This window comes from Malus domestica, chromosome 15 (genome assembly GCF_042453785.1).
Source record: "Malus domestica chromosome 15, GDT2T_hap1".
Taxonomy (NCBI): Eukaryota; Viridiplantae; Streptophyta; class Magnoliopsida; order Rosales; family Rosaceae; genus Malus; species Malus domestica.
Window position 1 is genome coordinate 36229078 of NC_091675.1, and position 14543 is coordinate 36243620.

General features: G+C 37.3%; 1 long non-coding RNA gene across 1 annotated transcript; it reads left to right on the forward strand.

Annotated features, from left to right (window-relative positions):
• Positions 1–6235: 6235 nt before the first annotated feature.
• On the forward strand, positions 6236–7997 carry LOC139192616 (uncharacterized). The gene is made up of 3 exons (XR_011576832.1): positions 6236–6306; positions 6870–6928; positions 7809–7997. It is a non-coding gene; the product is annotated as an uncharacterized lncRNA (long non-coding RNA).
• Positions 7998–14543: the final 6546 nt, after the last annotated feature.

Below are 14543 nucleotides of genomic sequence, written 5' to 3' on the forward strand. Positions count from 1 at the left end.
TTGTCAATTCATAGGCTATGATCGAAACACTGCTCCTGTGCTCAACCGCCATTGTAAAAATGATAGTTTTTTTTTTTTTTTTTTTTTTGAAAAGGGGGACAACTAGAACTAGTGGCAAATCACGGTTATCTTTTTTTTTTTTTGTCCAACTAGGCTATAGAGAATTTCATCCTATCTGTGGCAAGGGTCAAGCAGACTCACTAGTTCAGCATCAAACCCGGGACCTCCCATATTTTTTTTTGTCTATTGGGGAGTGCAGTTCGCTTCCTTACCACTAGACCACTTGTTGTGGTTAAAGGATAGTTATATTCACACACATATTTTACTTCTCAAACACCCTTATTAATATTTTGTTATTGATCATTTTTAATTCATACGATCGGTCGAAAATTAAAAAGGGTGTAGTGAGAAGTAAAAGAAAATGCAAATAGCACTACCTTATAAAAATTATATGAATATGAATATAAAAAAATTTTGTTTTAAAGTAGGTTACTTTTATTTTACTATCTTCAAGTTTGACAAAAATCACACTTTATTATTTTTACTTTCATTCGGCTCACTTTCATACCTAAAGTTCTGTTTTTCTAATATTTTTTTGTTAGTCAATCCTTAAAATGTTATGTTAATTGATGATGTGGCAGACTGTGGCCCACCAAATTTATGCCATGGGCAATGAACATTAAGAAATAATTATTTAATAAAAATAGATTAAAAAATAGAAAGAAAAGTATCATTTTTCTCTTCCCCTCTTCTTCAACTATCGCTAACTACAGCTTCATAAAAATTGCTGCACTTGGGCTTGTTTTTGCGCGACCAAGAGAACCACTTTGTTCACACTGAGAAAAAAAAGGGAAAGAAACAAACCCAATTCATGGACATGAACTTGGTTCTCCCACCACATTCTTCTCCGCTTGGGACCTATCCGCCCCTGACCTTAGCTCCACCTTATTTAGCACTCCTCCAGCCACGTCACCACCATCAACCTCTGCACCGGCCTCTCACTCCTGCCCTTCATTGCCAACCTCACGGAGTTGATTCAGCTCATTCTCTTCACTAAAATCATCACCGGTCCGATTCTTTTCTAGCTTGTCCAGCTCACCAACCTCCAAGTCATCTCATTCACTAACAACCACCACACCAACTTGATTCCCTAATCCCTTTGTCTCTTCCCAATCATTTTATTCATTTTTGGGAACCTATCTCATTTATGTTCTATTGCTTCCAAGTGCATATATAAGGATAGTAAAATGGCACAAATAGGAGTAGTAAAATGACACAAATAAGAGTGTCGAACTACAGGCACTGATTAGCTTTATGTGAACCCTAACCAAACAATGAAATAACAAATTAAATTTTGTTTTGCAACTGAAAACTAAAATAATTAAAAATGCAAGTGTGAGGCCATAATTTTCCAGGACTAGAGTAAGGCAAATTGGAACACGAGTATCTTAGAAGTCCAGTTTTCCTTAGCGGAGTACACAAACGGAGCAGCATTACCACCATCATCATATTCCGAAGCGGTACGCGAAGTCTGACGACTTTGCTAAGATTGACCACGTTTGTTTCATAAGATATTGAAACCTGATCTAGTAAGAATCCATTAAGAACAAGTAAACAAAAAAAATCAAAGAAATCATGTGGCAAGATGTATGCATAGCAGTTTCTACACTCATTCACATGTCAACTAAGATTAAACATGATGTGTATTGTGGGACCATGATTTTTCATGGTCAGAGTAAGTCGGATCAGAATACAAGTACCTTATAAGTATGTTCATAGACTTAGCAACTTCCACAGCAGAGTTGCACAAACGGATTAGCGATGTCACCATCATATGGTTCTGGAGTAGCGTGATAAGTCTGATGACTTTGCTAAGATTAACCATGCTTGTTTCGCAAGAAACAAAAACTTGATCCATAAAAGAATTAACCAGGTTTCCTATATTGTTAAAGTTCCTACAATATAGGGTTGGCGTGCGCCGTAAGTAATCCAACTCCTAAAAGGATACAATATCTACTCCTAGATATATTATGAGATTTTCTTAATTTAATACGAATTCCATATCCTAAAAAAACTTTGTCTTGACTAGTATAAATACACTTTTCTAGGGTTTGTTTCTAGTAACGTAATTATCGCACACTTATTCTCTTGGCTCCTACTTGAGTCTCATAATATTTCTTACTAACTTGACCATTAAAGAGCATTTGGCCCGCACCACCCCTGGTTCTTAGTTGCTTATAGTTTTTTGTTATTTTACAGGTTAACAATTTTGTGCATCTCCACCCTTCTCAGCGGTGTGGAAATTTGGTTTTAACAGTTGGTGTTTTCATTGAGAGTAAACTCATATTCCACCCAACCAAATCACTTTACTACAACCATGTCTGTAGAAGGAATTTCAGTTAACGCTAACATTAACACAATGATAGGAAACAATTCATTCCCCGAGGCTTCCATCACTCACATCGTAAACAATTTATTTCTCACGATAGACTAGATTTGGAAGACCTTACTGAAGATCAACAACTATGTCGACAAATTGCAGAAGACCTACACAGCTTCTCGAGCAGAGGGCAAACTTCATGGACATCTAGAAAAGGATAAAAACTCTGGAAAACTTCAATATGACTACTCTACAAACTCATATTCTTGTCTTCACCTATAGGAATATAAGTATTATAACCCCAAAACGGTAATTCCATCGTGTCAACTCTACTCCAACCCCAACAGAAGTTGCTAATCTGAGAACGAGTGCCCCGCATAATAGTCAGACTGTCAATAACACCTCTACAGGCGGGATCCGAGTCTAACGAGACTCCAATCCCTTGGACATTGCATAAGTTCCTCGAATGGAGCCTCATCATCTAAACTTTGATGACCTTGAATCCTCAGAAGAACAAGAACGTTGTTAGCCCCTAAATTGTGACAAACTTTGGGATGCATCGAGGGAAGTTCAACCTCATATTCCTAGCAAGATCATCGCCAAGGTTAAGAGCTCTCTTTCTTTGAGTATTGAGTGTGCACTTCATCCGGAAAATCTTACATAACCCAAGTTCAAGTACTTTCGTGGAGATTCTTATCCGAATTTCCATATCATGCATCATTAGAATGTTATGGCATTATACATCATGGTTCAAGTACTTTAGTACACTTGTGCGAAGTGTGGCAAGGTGACGTAAGCATGATATAATTCAATTTACACGCATGGTTGGCAGAACTTTGGATTCCGTTTAATCTTATTAAATTAATTCGTGATCTAGGTTAGTCCACGTGCTTGTGTTCATGTAAAACAATTTTAAGAACATGTCATAAATTTAAATTAAGTTAAAAATTCCAACCTTAGATTTCATATGAAGATGAATTCATTGTTAAGACTCCCAAATGTTAGTCCTCTACTAGTATCCATACGAATGAATCTTCGATTGGTGAAGTAGGAAGATGATGAACTGCTAGGTCTTTCTCATCCAATAGGTGCAGTGGCAATGGTAAAGTAGTGTGGTGTTTTATATTTCAAATTCTCTAAATTGAAAAACCCTAAAGTGATCTTTTGGTAAGGCAAAATGAATGAAATAAGTAAAAGGCAGAAAGCTTTTGGTTTGAAAGCTTGTAGTATTTTTGTTGAATGATTTGAGTGTCCTTTAGTCTAAGCCATTCACTTGTATTTATAAACCTTTCACCTCTTCCATCAATGTTTCCTATGTTTTCATTTGAAGCCTACCTAGGATTACTTTCCAGAAAGTAATGCACCAATAGAAAAGTAATTCAAAATATATGGGCCGTGAATGAGGATTCACTACAAGAAAACATGGGTTAGGTGACAACATTTTTTTACGCCCATAAATTCATCATATTTTAGTATAATAAGTGAGGAATTAAAAAAAAAAAAAAGGTATCACATACAAACTAGCATGGCATACAAATTGTTTTTGGAATGTTGTTCATCACATAAAAATCTTAGATTCCTCACAAATTTTTAAGTGGCAAATTTTACCGCCCAATAATTTCTATTGGGTGACGAAAATATTACATTCTTCACATAATCTAAGGTAAGGCCACGTGGGAATGTGAAGAAAGACAATGCAAAACATTTTTGTACTAAAGGTAGAGAAAAAATTTAAAAAAAATAATTAAAATCCAAAAGCCCCAAACCAACATCTACTCCCACCCTACTTAATCTCTTAGCCGACTTATTATTGGTGGCCGCAAGTACCATTGCTCTTTCGTCTTTCTCTTATCTCTACTACTTGCTCTCATACTTTACTCTGTTCTATTTACGATGAATTAGTTTATCAGCTACCCTTTCTCCTAATTTTTTCTCCAAAGGTACTCAAATATCTCTCTCTTGAAACTACTGAATTTTTCTTTATTTCTCTCTTGAAAATTAGTCTTAATCGTGAAAATTTTGAAACTTTTCTTATTTTTTGTATTGGGTTTTCAAGATACGAAGAAACCCAGTTGTAGAAATCTCACTCGTGTTATTGGGGTGGAAGATGTTTTCATTTTTTATGTTTAATTAAATTTTAGGATGATGTTGATATGTATTTCTAAATTCGGGTTTACAATTTGGAGTCGGAAGGGAGTCCTCTCTGTGCACTCCTAGTAATCTTGATGAGTATTGTCAGTGACCTTAGCTTTTGAACTATTTGTACCTTGCGCTTATCTAGGTGTATGTTTCAATCTAGAAAAGAGAGAACTTGTTTTTTGTTTCTAGAGCTCTGTGTGCTTATGAAGGTTGTACATTTTGCATATGGGGTTTGTATATTAATGTAAATACACACAAATTGTTTAGCTCTTGAAATAACATTTGTTTTGTTTAACGAAAATATTAATAGCCTCCAGTGTATGGTATGCACCAAAGTAATGGAGCATTGGATATGCATGGCCAAGGCTCTCGGTAATAGCATGGTTCGGTTTATGCTAGAAAATCCTTGTTTTAGATATGGGATGTTAGTTGAGATGTGTTTAGTATGTTTTATGGATCTTGATGTTTATTTTGGTGATTGAATCAAATTACGTTCTTTGTTTAACATTTTATGATTTTGATCAGTTAGTAGATTTAGTAAGTCGAGAGGAAGAAAGGAAATGAAGGAAATGAGTTTTTTTTTTTCAGTGATGTTTATAACTATGGTGACGAAACTCAGCCATATCCAAATTCTTTTCGAGTAAATTCATTAATGGGACACAAGAAAAAGCTCATAGATTTTCCCACTAGGTATTCAACATTACATTGGGTTCACATTATATGGAGTTTTGGTTATGAGGGAATCAGGGATAGAGGTACGAGTTGGTCTTATTAGAATCTTTCTCCCCATTAGCTTGTGATGTGTACAAATGCCCATGCATGTATTGTCTCGATTATCTACTACTTGTCTCATTGCATTGGTATGTATATTTGGTTTTGAATTAATTTTGGCTTCTCTTGATTTTGTTTATCCCACCAATATATCTTTATGCTAATTCTGCTTCTTGTTACTTGTTGAGAAAAAAATTATTTGTGCCTAGTCCAATTTAATTCATATTCAAATAGAAACTAAAAATCATGTTTACATGTCACAGCCCGTCCCAAAGTTTTACACTCGTGATTGTAAATTGACGGAATTGCCCTTAAACGTGATTAAGATATGTGAATTATATATTGGTGAAATATATGTTCCTAAGTTATTTGAAGATGGAATTTTGTGATTTGGGGTTGGGTAGGACCACACACCTCAAATCCCTCCCTCTTTCCCGTACCCTGTCTCTCTCTCTCCTCCCTCACGAAACTCTCTCTCTCTCTCACCCTCTCGAACACATGAGCAACCACCAAAACCACCTAAAACTAATACCAACGCCGGATCTAAAACCACCATTGCACTCCTGAGGACTCCACGATCACGTAGGTACCAGTTAAAGGTAAGTTTTACTTCGGAAAACCTAGATTCTAAACTTCCCGTGAAAGTGTACTGTTCATGAGCTTTGAATTGGTTGTGTTTTAGGCCAAACTAAGCTCATAGTGAGATTAGTTAGGTCCCAAGGAAGCTCGGAGTGCTTCGTTGGAAGTTTTTGGACGTAAGAACACGGAGATCGACAAGTTCAAAGTTTGGCCGGAGCTTTCGAGGCATTTTCCGGCGAATCTCCGGTGCATTAGGAGTCAAGGTAGGTATCAATCTCTTCGTCTCGTCAAGTACTACAACTTTCCTTTTTGTTTCACTCAATTTCGTTGAGTATTGAAGAAGTTATACTCATTTGAATCTTACCCAGTTTCCGGCGACCTCCGAGGCTTTCGAGGAAGTTTCCGGCCAAACCACGGCGAACTAGGTGTTGTGAAAGGTACCATTCTCTTTGTCTATTCAAGGGCTACAACTTTAGTTTTTGAATCACTTGATTTCGTTGAGAAATGACAAAGTTATGGCAATTTGAAAAACTGCCCAGAAAACGGGCGCCGGAAAAACCAGTCCGATGACCCAAGGAAGAAGAAGGTGCGCGTGGGGGCGCGTGGACCCGTGCCTTCCTTGGCGCATGGGGGCGCGTGCTACAGTAAAAAAATATTTTAAAAATATGTCGACGTCCGTGACGTCGAGTAGATCACTGTGGTATATTCATATACCCAAATTGAGCACTGTATGAGAAAGTTATTAAGGATTGTTGGTTAGGCGTTCGAATAACATTTTATAGTTTTCGCATTAGGTGAAAATGTGAATTGATGATCCGACCGTTGGATGGTAATGAAATTTTAGGATGTTATCCTAGAGATATATTGTGGACCTCTGAAAGTTATGGATTTAAAATCTGAGTGGCAGATCTTCCGGATCGATCTACGTAGTGACGTATTTTATATAAGTTATATATTCTATCGATATGAATTCTGAGGTTGGATTTGATTACTGTTCTAGGCGGCGATCGTCATGACGCCTTGGCGTATTGTGCTAGGGAGTTGTAGGGCGAACTCCAGGTGAGTGGGCAGTTTTGTTTTCCGTATATATATATACTTGACGTTTTCCCAGAAATTGAAATTTAATGAAAGTATGCTTTAAATGCAATGTATAAAATTATATGAAAAGTATATTGAAATGTGAATTGAGATGCCATGCATAAAAGTATATGAAAAGTATATAGAAATGTGAATCGAATTGCCATGCATGAAATGATATGAAAGTATGAATTGAGATATGATGCATATGAATGAATGGTGCGGCGGACGCACAGGTGAGTATCAGGTGAGTATTTAATTACTGTTATGATGATGTTGATGTATATTGAGCTCAAATCCTGCACCATGGTTTAGTGCTTATAGTATTCACCGCATCGCACGCTCGCCTTGGATCCAAGCAGATGCTGGTCGCACAGTCCACGCGGAGTGGGTGCGACGGGCCAGTCGTAGAGTGTTAGTGAGATTTCGATTGGTGGGTGACCTTAGATTATGTGCACATATGATTGATGAGAAAGCACTAGAGCGTAACTTGTGTGCAGAAGGCCGTACAGGTCACAGAGGTGACTCCGACAGAGTGAGAGTGATAGATTTTGAGCTCTAGGTTCAACCGTACAGGGCTATTAGAGGGCATCCGGTTGATTACTTTCTTGCACCTGATATGATTATTGTTGATGCATCCATACTTAACTGTTGAATTAGACATGGCATGGCATGATTGATAAAGAAAAATGTTGAGATAGTAAAAATGAAGTTTTGAGAATATATATGTATATTTATATTTTACATTTCTGGGAAAGTATACAAGTTTTACGGAGAGGGGTTACAACGTTTTGAGAAATGTTTGGATTTGGAAAAGAATTGTTTTACTGACCCACTCAATTTTGGTTTTGCGCCCCTCCAGGTTCAAGAATCACAAAGGTGTGGTGACTACGAGGAATTCGACGGTGTTCTGACAGATTGGACAAAATTAGGACTCACCTTCGGGTGTATCAACTTATAAATTGTATCTTAAAGCTTCCGTACTGTGCAAATGGTTACGTCACTCTCACGTGACGGCCAGCATGCCCTCCTTCGAGACGGGGTGTGTCATTACATACAGGTTATGCATGAGATTTGCTTCTGCATCAGTTAAGGATAACATACAAGTACTTAAGTTGTGTTTTCTTAAGCATATTATAGTTGATATGTTTGGAATGAAAAAAACTAAATTTTTTCTATTTTATTATGAAAGGAAAACATGAAGAAAAATAAGGATGAAGTGAGAGAGAAGTTGATCCAAGAAGTACTCCACTAGACTCCATACATGTGTCATTGGATGAAGAGTTTGGAATCATGGTTGAAAACCTTGGAAGGAAGGGAAAATTTGTTAATGGTGTAGGTGTTTTTCCTCGTATGGATACCTCTGGTTGCATTCTTCTATAACTTTAAGTTTCGAGTTAAATGATATGAGATATTAGATCAAGCTTTTGTTAGATGATTTCCTCAAATTGCAACATGAGAATGAATAACCGAGAGCTCTATTGGGTTTACATAATGATGATGAAAATATGTTCACAAAACTCAAGGCATTTTTTGCTGCAAGTCAATGGAGGACCAACAACTATACAGAATCTGATGGTGATATTTTCAGAGGGTGAAAATACTTATCCTAAGCTAGAAGAACATGATTTGGAAGAGTACTGATGTTGATATTATGTCTTTTACGGTTAGTTTCAAGTATGCACATGGTACACTTCTTTTGTTAGCACCTAAATGTGTCTTAGGCTTCTCTTTTGTTTATACCCAAGATGTCTGTATATAGGTGTTAGTGCCCTTCATTATTCTGGCTTAGACTTGTCTTTTATTGGTACCTCAAGCTGTCTTTTATTGGTACCTCAAGCTATCTTTTGTTAGAGCATCTTCAGTGGAGTCCCTAAATCGGGACAATTGTCGTATAAAATGGTATAAAACAAATATAGGGACAAAATGAATCTCCAATGGATTGGAAAGTGAGTCCCTAAAGTATAATGACTCATCAGATACACAGTGTATGTCATCTCATATAACGATTGTATATCGAACAACCTTGAGTGGAAAACATGGTCCACAATCCTAATCCAAGTTTTTAATGCTTTTAATTTTATTATTTTAATTAATTAAAAAATGGTTAACATAAACAAAAAAATGTGCACCTTTAGTGGAAAACGAGGTCCACAATCTTGATTGAAGACTTTAATGTTTTTAAAGCTTTTAATTAATTAAAAAAAAGGTTAACATAAACAAAAAAATGTGCACCTAATCAAATTATCACATAAAACCATAAAAGCTTCAAATTTAGGGATTTTATTATAAAGACTCTACCATTAGGCCACCTCCAACCCTGGGCTATTGGCTAAATTTCCCCCCAAAATTTTGAAGGAAATTTTGGGAAAAACATGTTCATTTAAGCAACATCTATAGCATGCAATTAACAATTAAAAGGCGAAATCATGCTTGTATGCACTTAAAAACAAAACATTAACCATGAAATTCAAAGCCTAGTAGATTGGTGAACCAAGACTCAACTTAAAACAACATTTGTTAGTTGAGAAATTTATACCTTTGTAGATTCCTCTTTGCATAAGCAAAGGCTAATCACCCAAAGAGAGGGTCTTCATTCCTTGCTTCTTAGATCCAGGGATTTGGATGGAAGAATAGGTTTCTCCAAGTTCCCAAAGTAGAGAACCTCTAAGTCTCCACACCAAGGTTAGATTTAAGTAGAAATGAGTGACCTAGAGGAAGCAAGATTGCTAGCTAAATTCCTCTAGGGTGGCCGGCCTCTTTAGAGAGAAATGAGAGCTTTGTTTTCTCATCCTTTTCCAAAAAGAAACCCTTAATGAATTTTGGCTATAAAGTCATATTTATACCTTTATTCATTGGAGTGGCAAACTTGTAATTAAGTCCAAAACCCATTCCTTTAACAAAATGGCCGGCCATAGGGTTTCATTGGGCTTGTAAGGCCTTTGTGAATTATTTGTCATTAAGTTGTCACACAACTTAAGTCAATGGGCTTGACGTTCGAAGCCCATTGGGCCTTGAGGCCCAAAACTATCCCGAGGTCTTTAACGAACTTATTCGTTTGATTAATTAACATATTAATTAATCCTTGCCATAAATAATTAAACCATTGAATTATTCTTACTCATCTCCATTGTTTCTTCAATCTCCACCTTACACGGTGTACGATCCATTAGGTTCATTTTAGCGAGGCAGTTGGCAATTAAAACCATTTCAAATCGATTGTGAATTGAAACTTACTTTCAATTCTCCCTTTAGTGATTATACACGTTTAGGGCTTCCACAAACCATGAGTGACACCTAGCAGCATATCATGGTTACCCAAGCTAATTAGAAGAGGTGGAGAACCTATTCAGTTTAGGATTACAAATGCAATACGGTCTTTCTCTAATACAATACTCTTGACCACATTGTTTGGTTTGATAGTTTATTCATGTCTACTATCCAATGTGATTCGTGTGCTTATATGATTACCTTGAATGAGATTTGGAACGACTTCCTAAATCTCATTCATACTCTGGCCAGAGATTCTTAATCATATCATAGAGTATTCTCCCCCAAACGGTTTGAAGGTTAGAGATCCCTTGTTGCGCATTCACTTGCCTCCATGGCTAAGTGGCTTAACCCCGACGATGCCGTGGACACCCTCCTGATGGAGTGACTTTGACATAATCAAAGATCAAGGACTTAATCACAAGACAACTATGATGCCTCAGGTCAAAGGACTACTTTGCATTATCCCAACCATGAGTTCTCATGTGACATGAGTATGAGAACTCCTCGTTGATTGTGTTCAGTGGACTCATTCATTATTGAGCACCTACATGCTTGTCTTGATGTCACACACACCAATGACTTGAGACTAGTCACTCTCCCTGAGAGAAGACACAGCACGTACTGATCTTAACAGACTGTCAATGCCCAATTGGCAATCCTATGATCAGGAACGTTTATGATGTGTCTACGAAAGAATGGTCTCATGAATCTAACTTCTTTAGATCGCATTCTCCCAATCACATATTCCTTGGACTTATCGTTTAAGCGTATAACATTTATATGAGACGGCTCAAACAATAATCTTTGCCCTTGATATTAAACTAGATTAGTTTAACATGTGAAATGTCTTTAAAGTATCATCATATGATTGGTTTTAGGGCACATTTCCAACAAATTTCCCCCCAAACTCAATCCAACCTAAGGGAAAACTTTGGGCTAAATGCTAAATGGGGAACTGAGGCTAGATTCCGCCCAAAATTTAGCCCAAAAGTTGGTGTGGGCCCCACCGAAGGGATTGCTTTTTAGCGTTTGGGCGCCAAACGCAGCCCACGATGATGCCTAATGCGCCTAAAGCGCGAGGCTTCCGACTGTTAGGGACCCACCCACGTGGGCCTGTCGGCCACGTTCCGCATGAGCCCTAACAGCTCCTTCCATCCAATAGCCTAGATTCAATTTTTTTTTATATTTATATATTATTGAATCCAACGGCTGAAATCGAATATAATCAAATCTAACAGTAAAATAAAAGATCTAACGGTCCAAATTTAAATCCAACGGCTAAAATAATATAAAAAATGATTTAACTCAAAATTCACCCAAAAACTCTATAAATACCTATGTATTTGTTCAAACATCCACACAAAACTCAATTTTCTCCTACAATTCTTCCAATTTATCTTTATACCATTTCTTTCCATTTCCAAATTGTTCAACATGACAAGAGAGCATATTAGAGGTCGTAATTGAACCTTGAGGAAGATGTTGCTTTATGCTTGGTGAAAGTTGAAAGTTTGGTGTTGAATGGTTGGTGAAAGTTGAAGGCTTGTTTTGTGGAAAATTTAGTGATTTTTCAATATTTATTGAAATTTAAATATTTTTTGATTAAAATGTTTATAAAATTAATTTACGATAGTCTACATATTTTATCTTTAAAAAAATTAATTTAAGAAAAAAATTAGCCTAAGTTCATTCTTTAATAATCCTAGACTAAAATTTTAGGCCAGAAGGGTTGGAGCAGAAAAGATGTTTCTGGGCTAAAAGCTAAATTTTCTAAGCTAAAAATTTTGGCTTTTAACCCAAGGGTTGGAGATAGTCTTAGAGGCAATATTTCTTTAGAGACACAATGATTCCATTTAAGTCCTTATTTAGGGACTTCAACCATCACTTTTGAGTACTCATAGAAGAACTTAAAGGGAATCATTGTGTCCACAAAAGAATATTGTCTCCAATGACAGAGTCCTTATGGTAGAATCTCAAAATTTGAGGTTTTCACAATTTTATGTGATAATTTGATTAGGTGCAATTTTTTTGTTTATATTAACTTTTTTTGAATTAATTTAACGTTATAATATTGTAAAATATTTTTGTGAATATTTTAACTAAAAAAAATCTGATTCTGACACCAAATGTTTTTCTTCACGAAAACTAATTAGAATTGCTTCATTATCAGATTATATCCTTGCAAATTAATTAGGTACATAGTTGGACACATAATGAAAAAAAAAAATTAGAATTCATGCACTGTAATGTGTTAACCTCATAATTATTATATTTCATATATTGTAATATACTAATATACAACAACAACAACAACAACAAAGCCTTTTCCCACTAAGTGGGGTCGGCTATATGAATCCTAGAACGCTATTGCGCTCGGTTTTGTGTCATGTCCTCCGTTAGATCCAAGTACTCTAAGCCTTTTCTTAGAGTCTCTTCCAAAGTTTTCCTAGGTCTTCCTCTACCCCTTCGGCCCTGAACCTCTGTCCCGTAGTCACATCTTCGAACTGGAGCGTCAGTCAGCCTTCTTTGCACATGTCCAAATCACCGGAACCGATTTTCTCTCATCTTTCCTTCAATTTCGGCTACTCCTACTTTACCTCGGATATCTCGGATATCCTCATTCTCAATCTTATCCTTTCTCGTGTGCCCACACATCCCACGAAGCATCCTCATCTCTGCTACACCCATTTTGTGTACGTGTTGATGTTTCACCGCCCAACATTCTGTGCCATACAACATCGCTGGCCTTATTGCCGTCTTATAAAATTTTCCCTTGAGCTTCAGTGGCTTACGACGGTCATACAACATGTTGGATGCACTCTTACACTTCATCCATCCAGCTCGTATTCTATGGTTGAGATCTCCATCTAATTCTCCGTTCTCTTGTAAGATAGATCCTAGGTAGCGAAAACGGTCGCTTTTTGTGATCTTCGCTAAATTGCTCCGGTCATTAGTGTGGATAAGTATATAAATGGATAGAGATAGGAAAGCAAACACAAGATGTACGTGGTTCACCCAGATTGGCTACGTCCACGGAATAGAAGAGTTCTCATTAATTGTGAAGGGTTTACACAAGTACATAGGTTCAAGCTCTCCTTTAGTGAGTACAAGTGAATGATTTAGTACAAATGACATTAGAGTACAAATGACATTTGGAAATATTATGGGAGAATGATCTCGTAATCACGAACTTCTAAGTATCGGAGTGTGGTATCATCTTGACTTGCCTTATCTGTCTCATAGGTAGATGTGGCAGCTTCTCTGGAAGTACTCTTCCTCCATCCAGGGGTGGTATCTTTAACTGGTGGAGATGCACAAGGTAATGTATCAATTTCATTTGAAGCTTACTTGTAGTTTCAGGCTTGGTCAAGCGCGATACAAACCATGTAGTAGGAGTCCCCCAAGTCGCCGAGCTAGGGGATTTGCTGAAAGAGGTGACAGACAAGGTAAGCAATCAGAGCTCCGGCTGATTGTTCACCTTCTCCCCATCTTGCAACAGCATGAAAGATAAAGAGAAGAAAAATGAGAAGAGATGATATGGGATACTTTTGCTTTTGAAGAAGTAACTTTCCACAGGCTTATTCTTGAACTGAGCTGGAGGGTTTTCTGGTTTCCTCCAGAGTATAAGGCCGACTGAAGAATTTGAGGGTCAAAACAAGTCCATCAAATCTAGAGTACGTTCGACCCTGTTGATATGGGATACTTTTGCTTTTGACAGAGTAATGGATGGATCGGCACGTGTGCTGTTACGCTTGTCTCCACATGCTTCCTTGTATCCTTCGCACTTGCCCTATCTGTTCCTCAAGCAGATGCGGTATCTTCCCTGGCAACATAAGATGTTGAAGATGAGTACTCGAGAGCAATGCCAGGTAAGTAATCAGGTAAGGGGTTCCAGGCTGTCAGTTCCTGGCTGGGAGTTTGATTTCAAGTGTTGACTGATTGCTCTCTTTCTCCTTGTCTTGCAGGTAAAAACAAGGCCAAAGGAAAAGACAGGGAAAAAGCATGATATGGGATACTCTTGCTTTTAACCCTGATGATATGAGATATTCTTGCTCTAGTATAGCTTGTTTGCAGAAGTATTATCGGGGGGAAAGAAAGCTGAATATTTCGAAAGGCTTCGTTGGGAGTGCCCTCTCAGATATGAGGAAGGGTTGAGCATTTTTGCAGGTCTGCCTGTCCGTTGGGGATGGAGGTCGACATATATAGGAGTCTCCCTAACAACAAGTAGTAATGCTATTCCTTTACCCTGCTTGGTCATAGCACGGTAGTGGGAGCTGCCAGCTTCACATGTTTTAACTCTGTCAGAGCACTTTGAAAAAGTGGT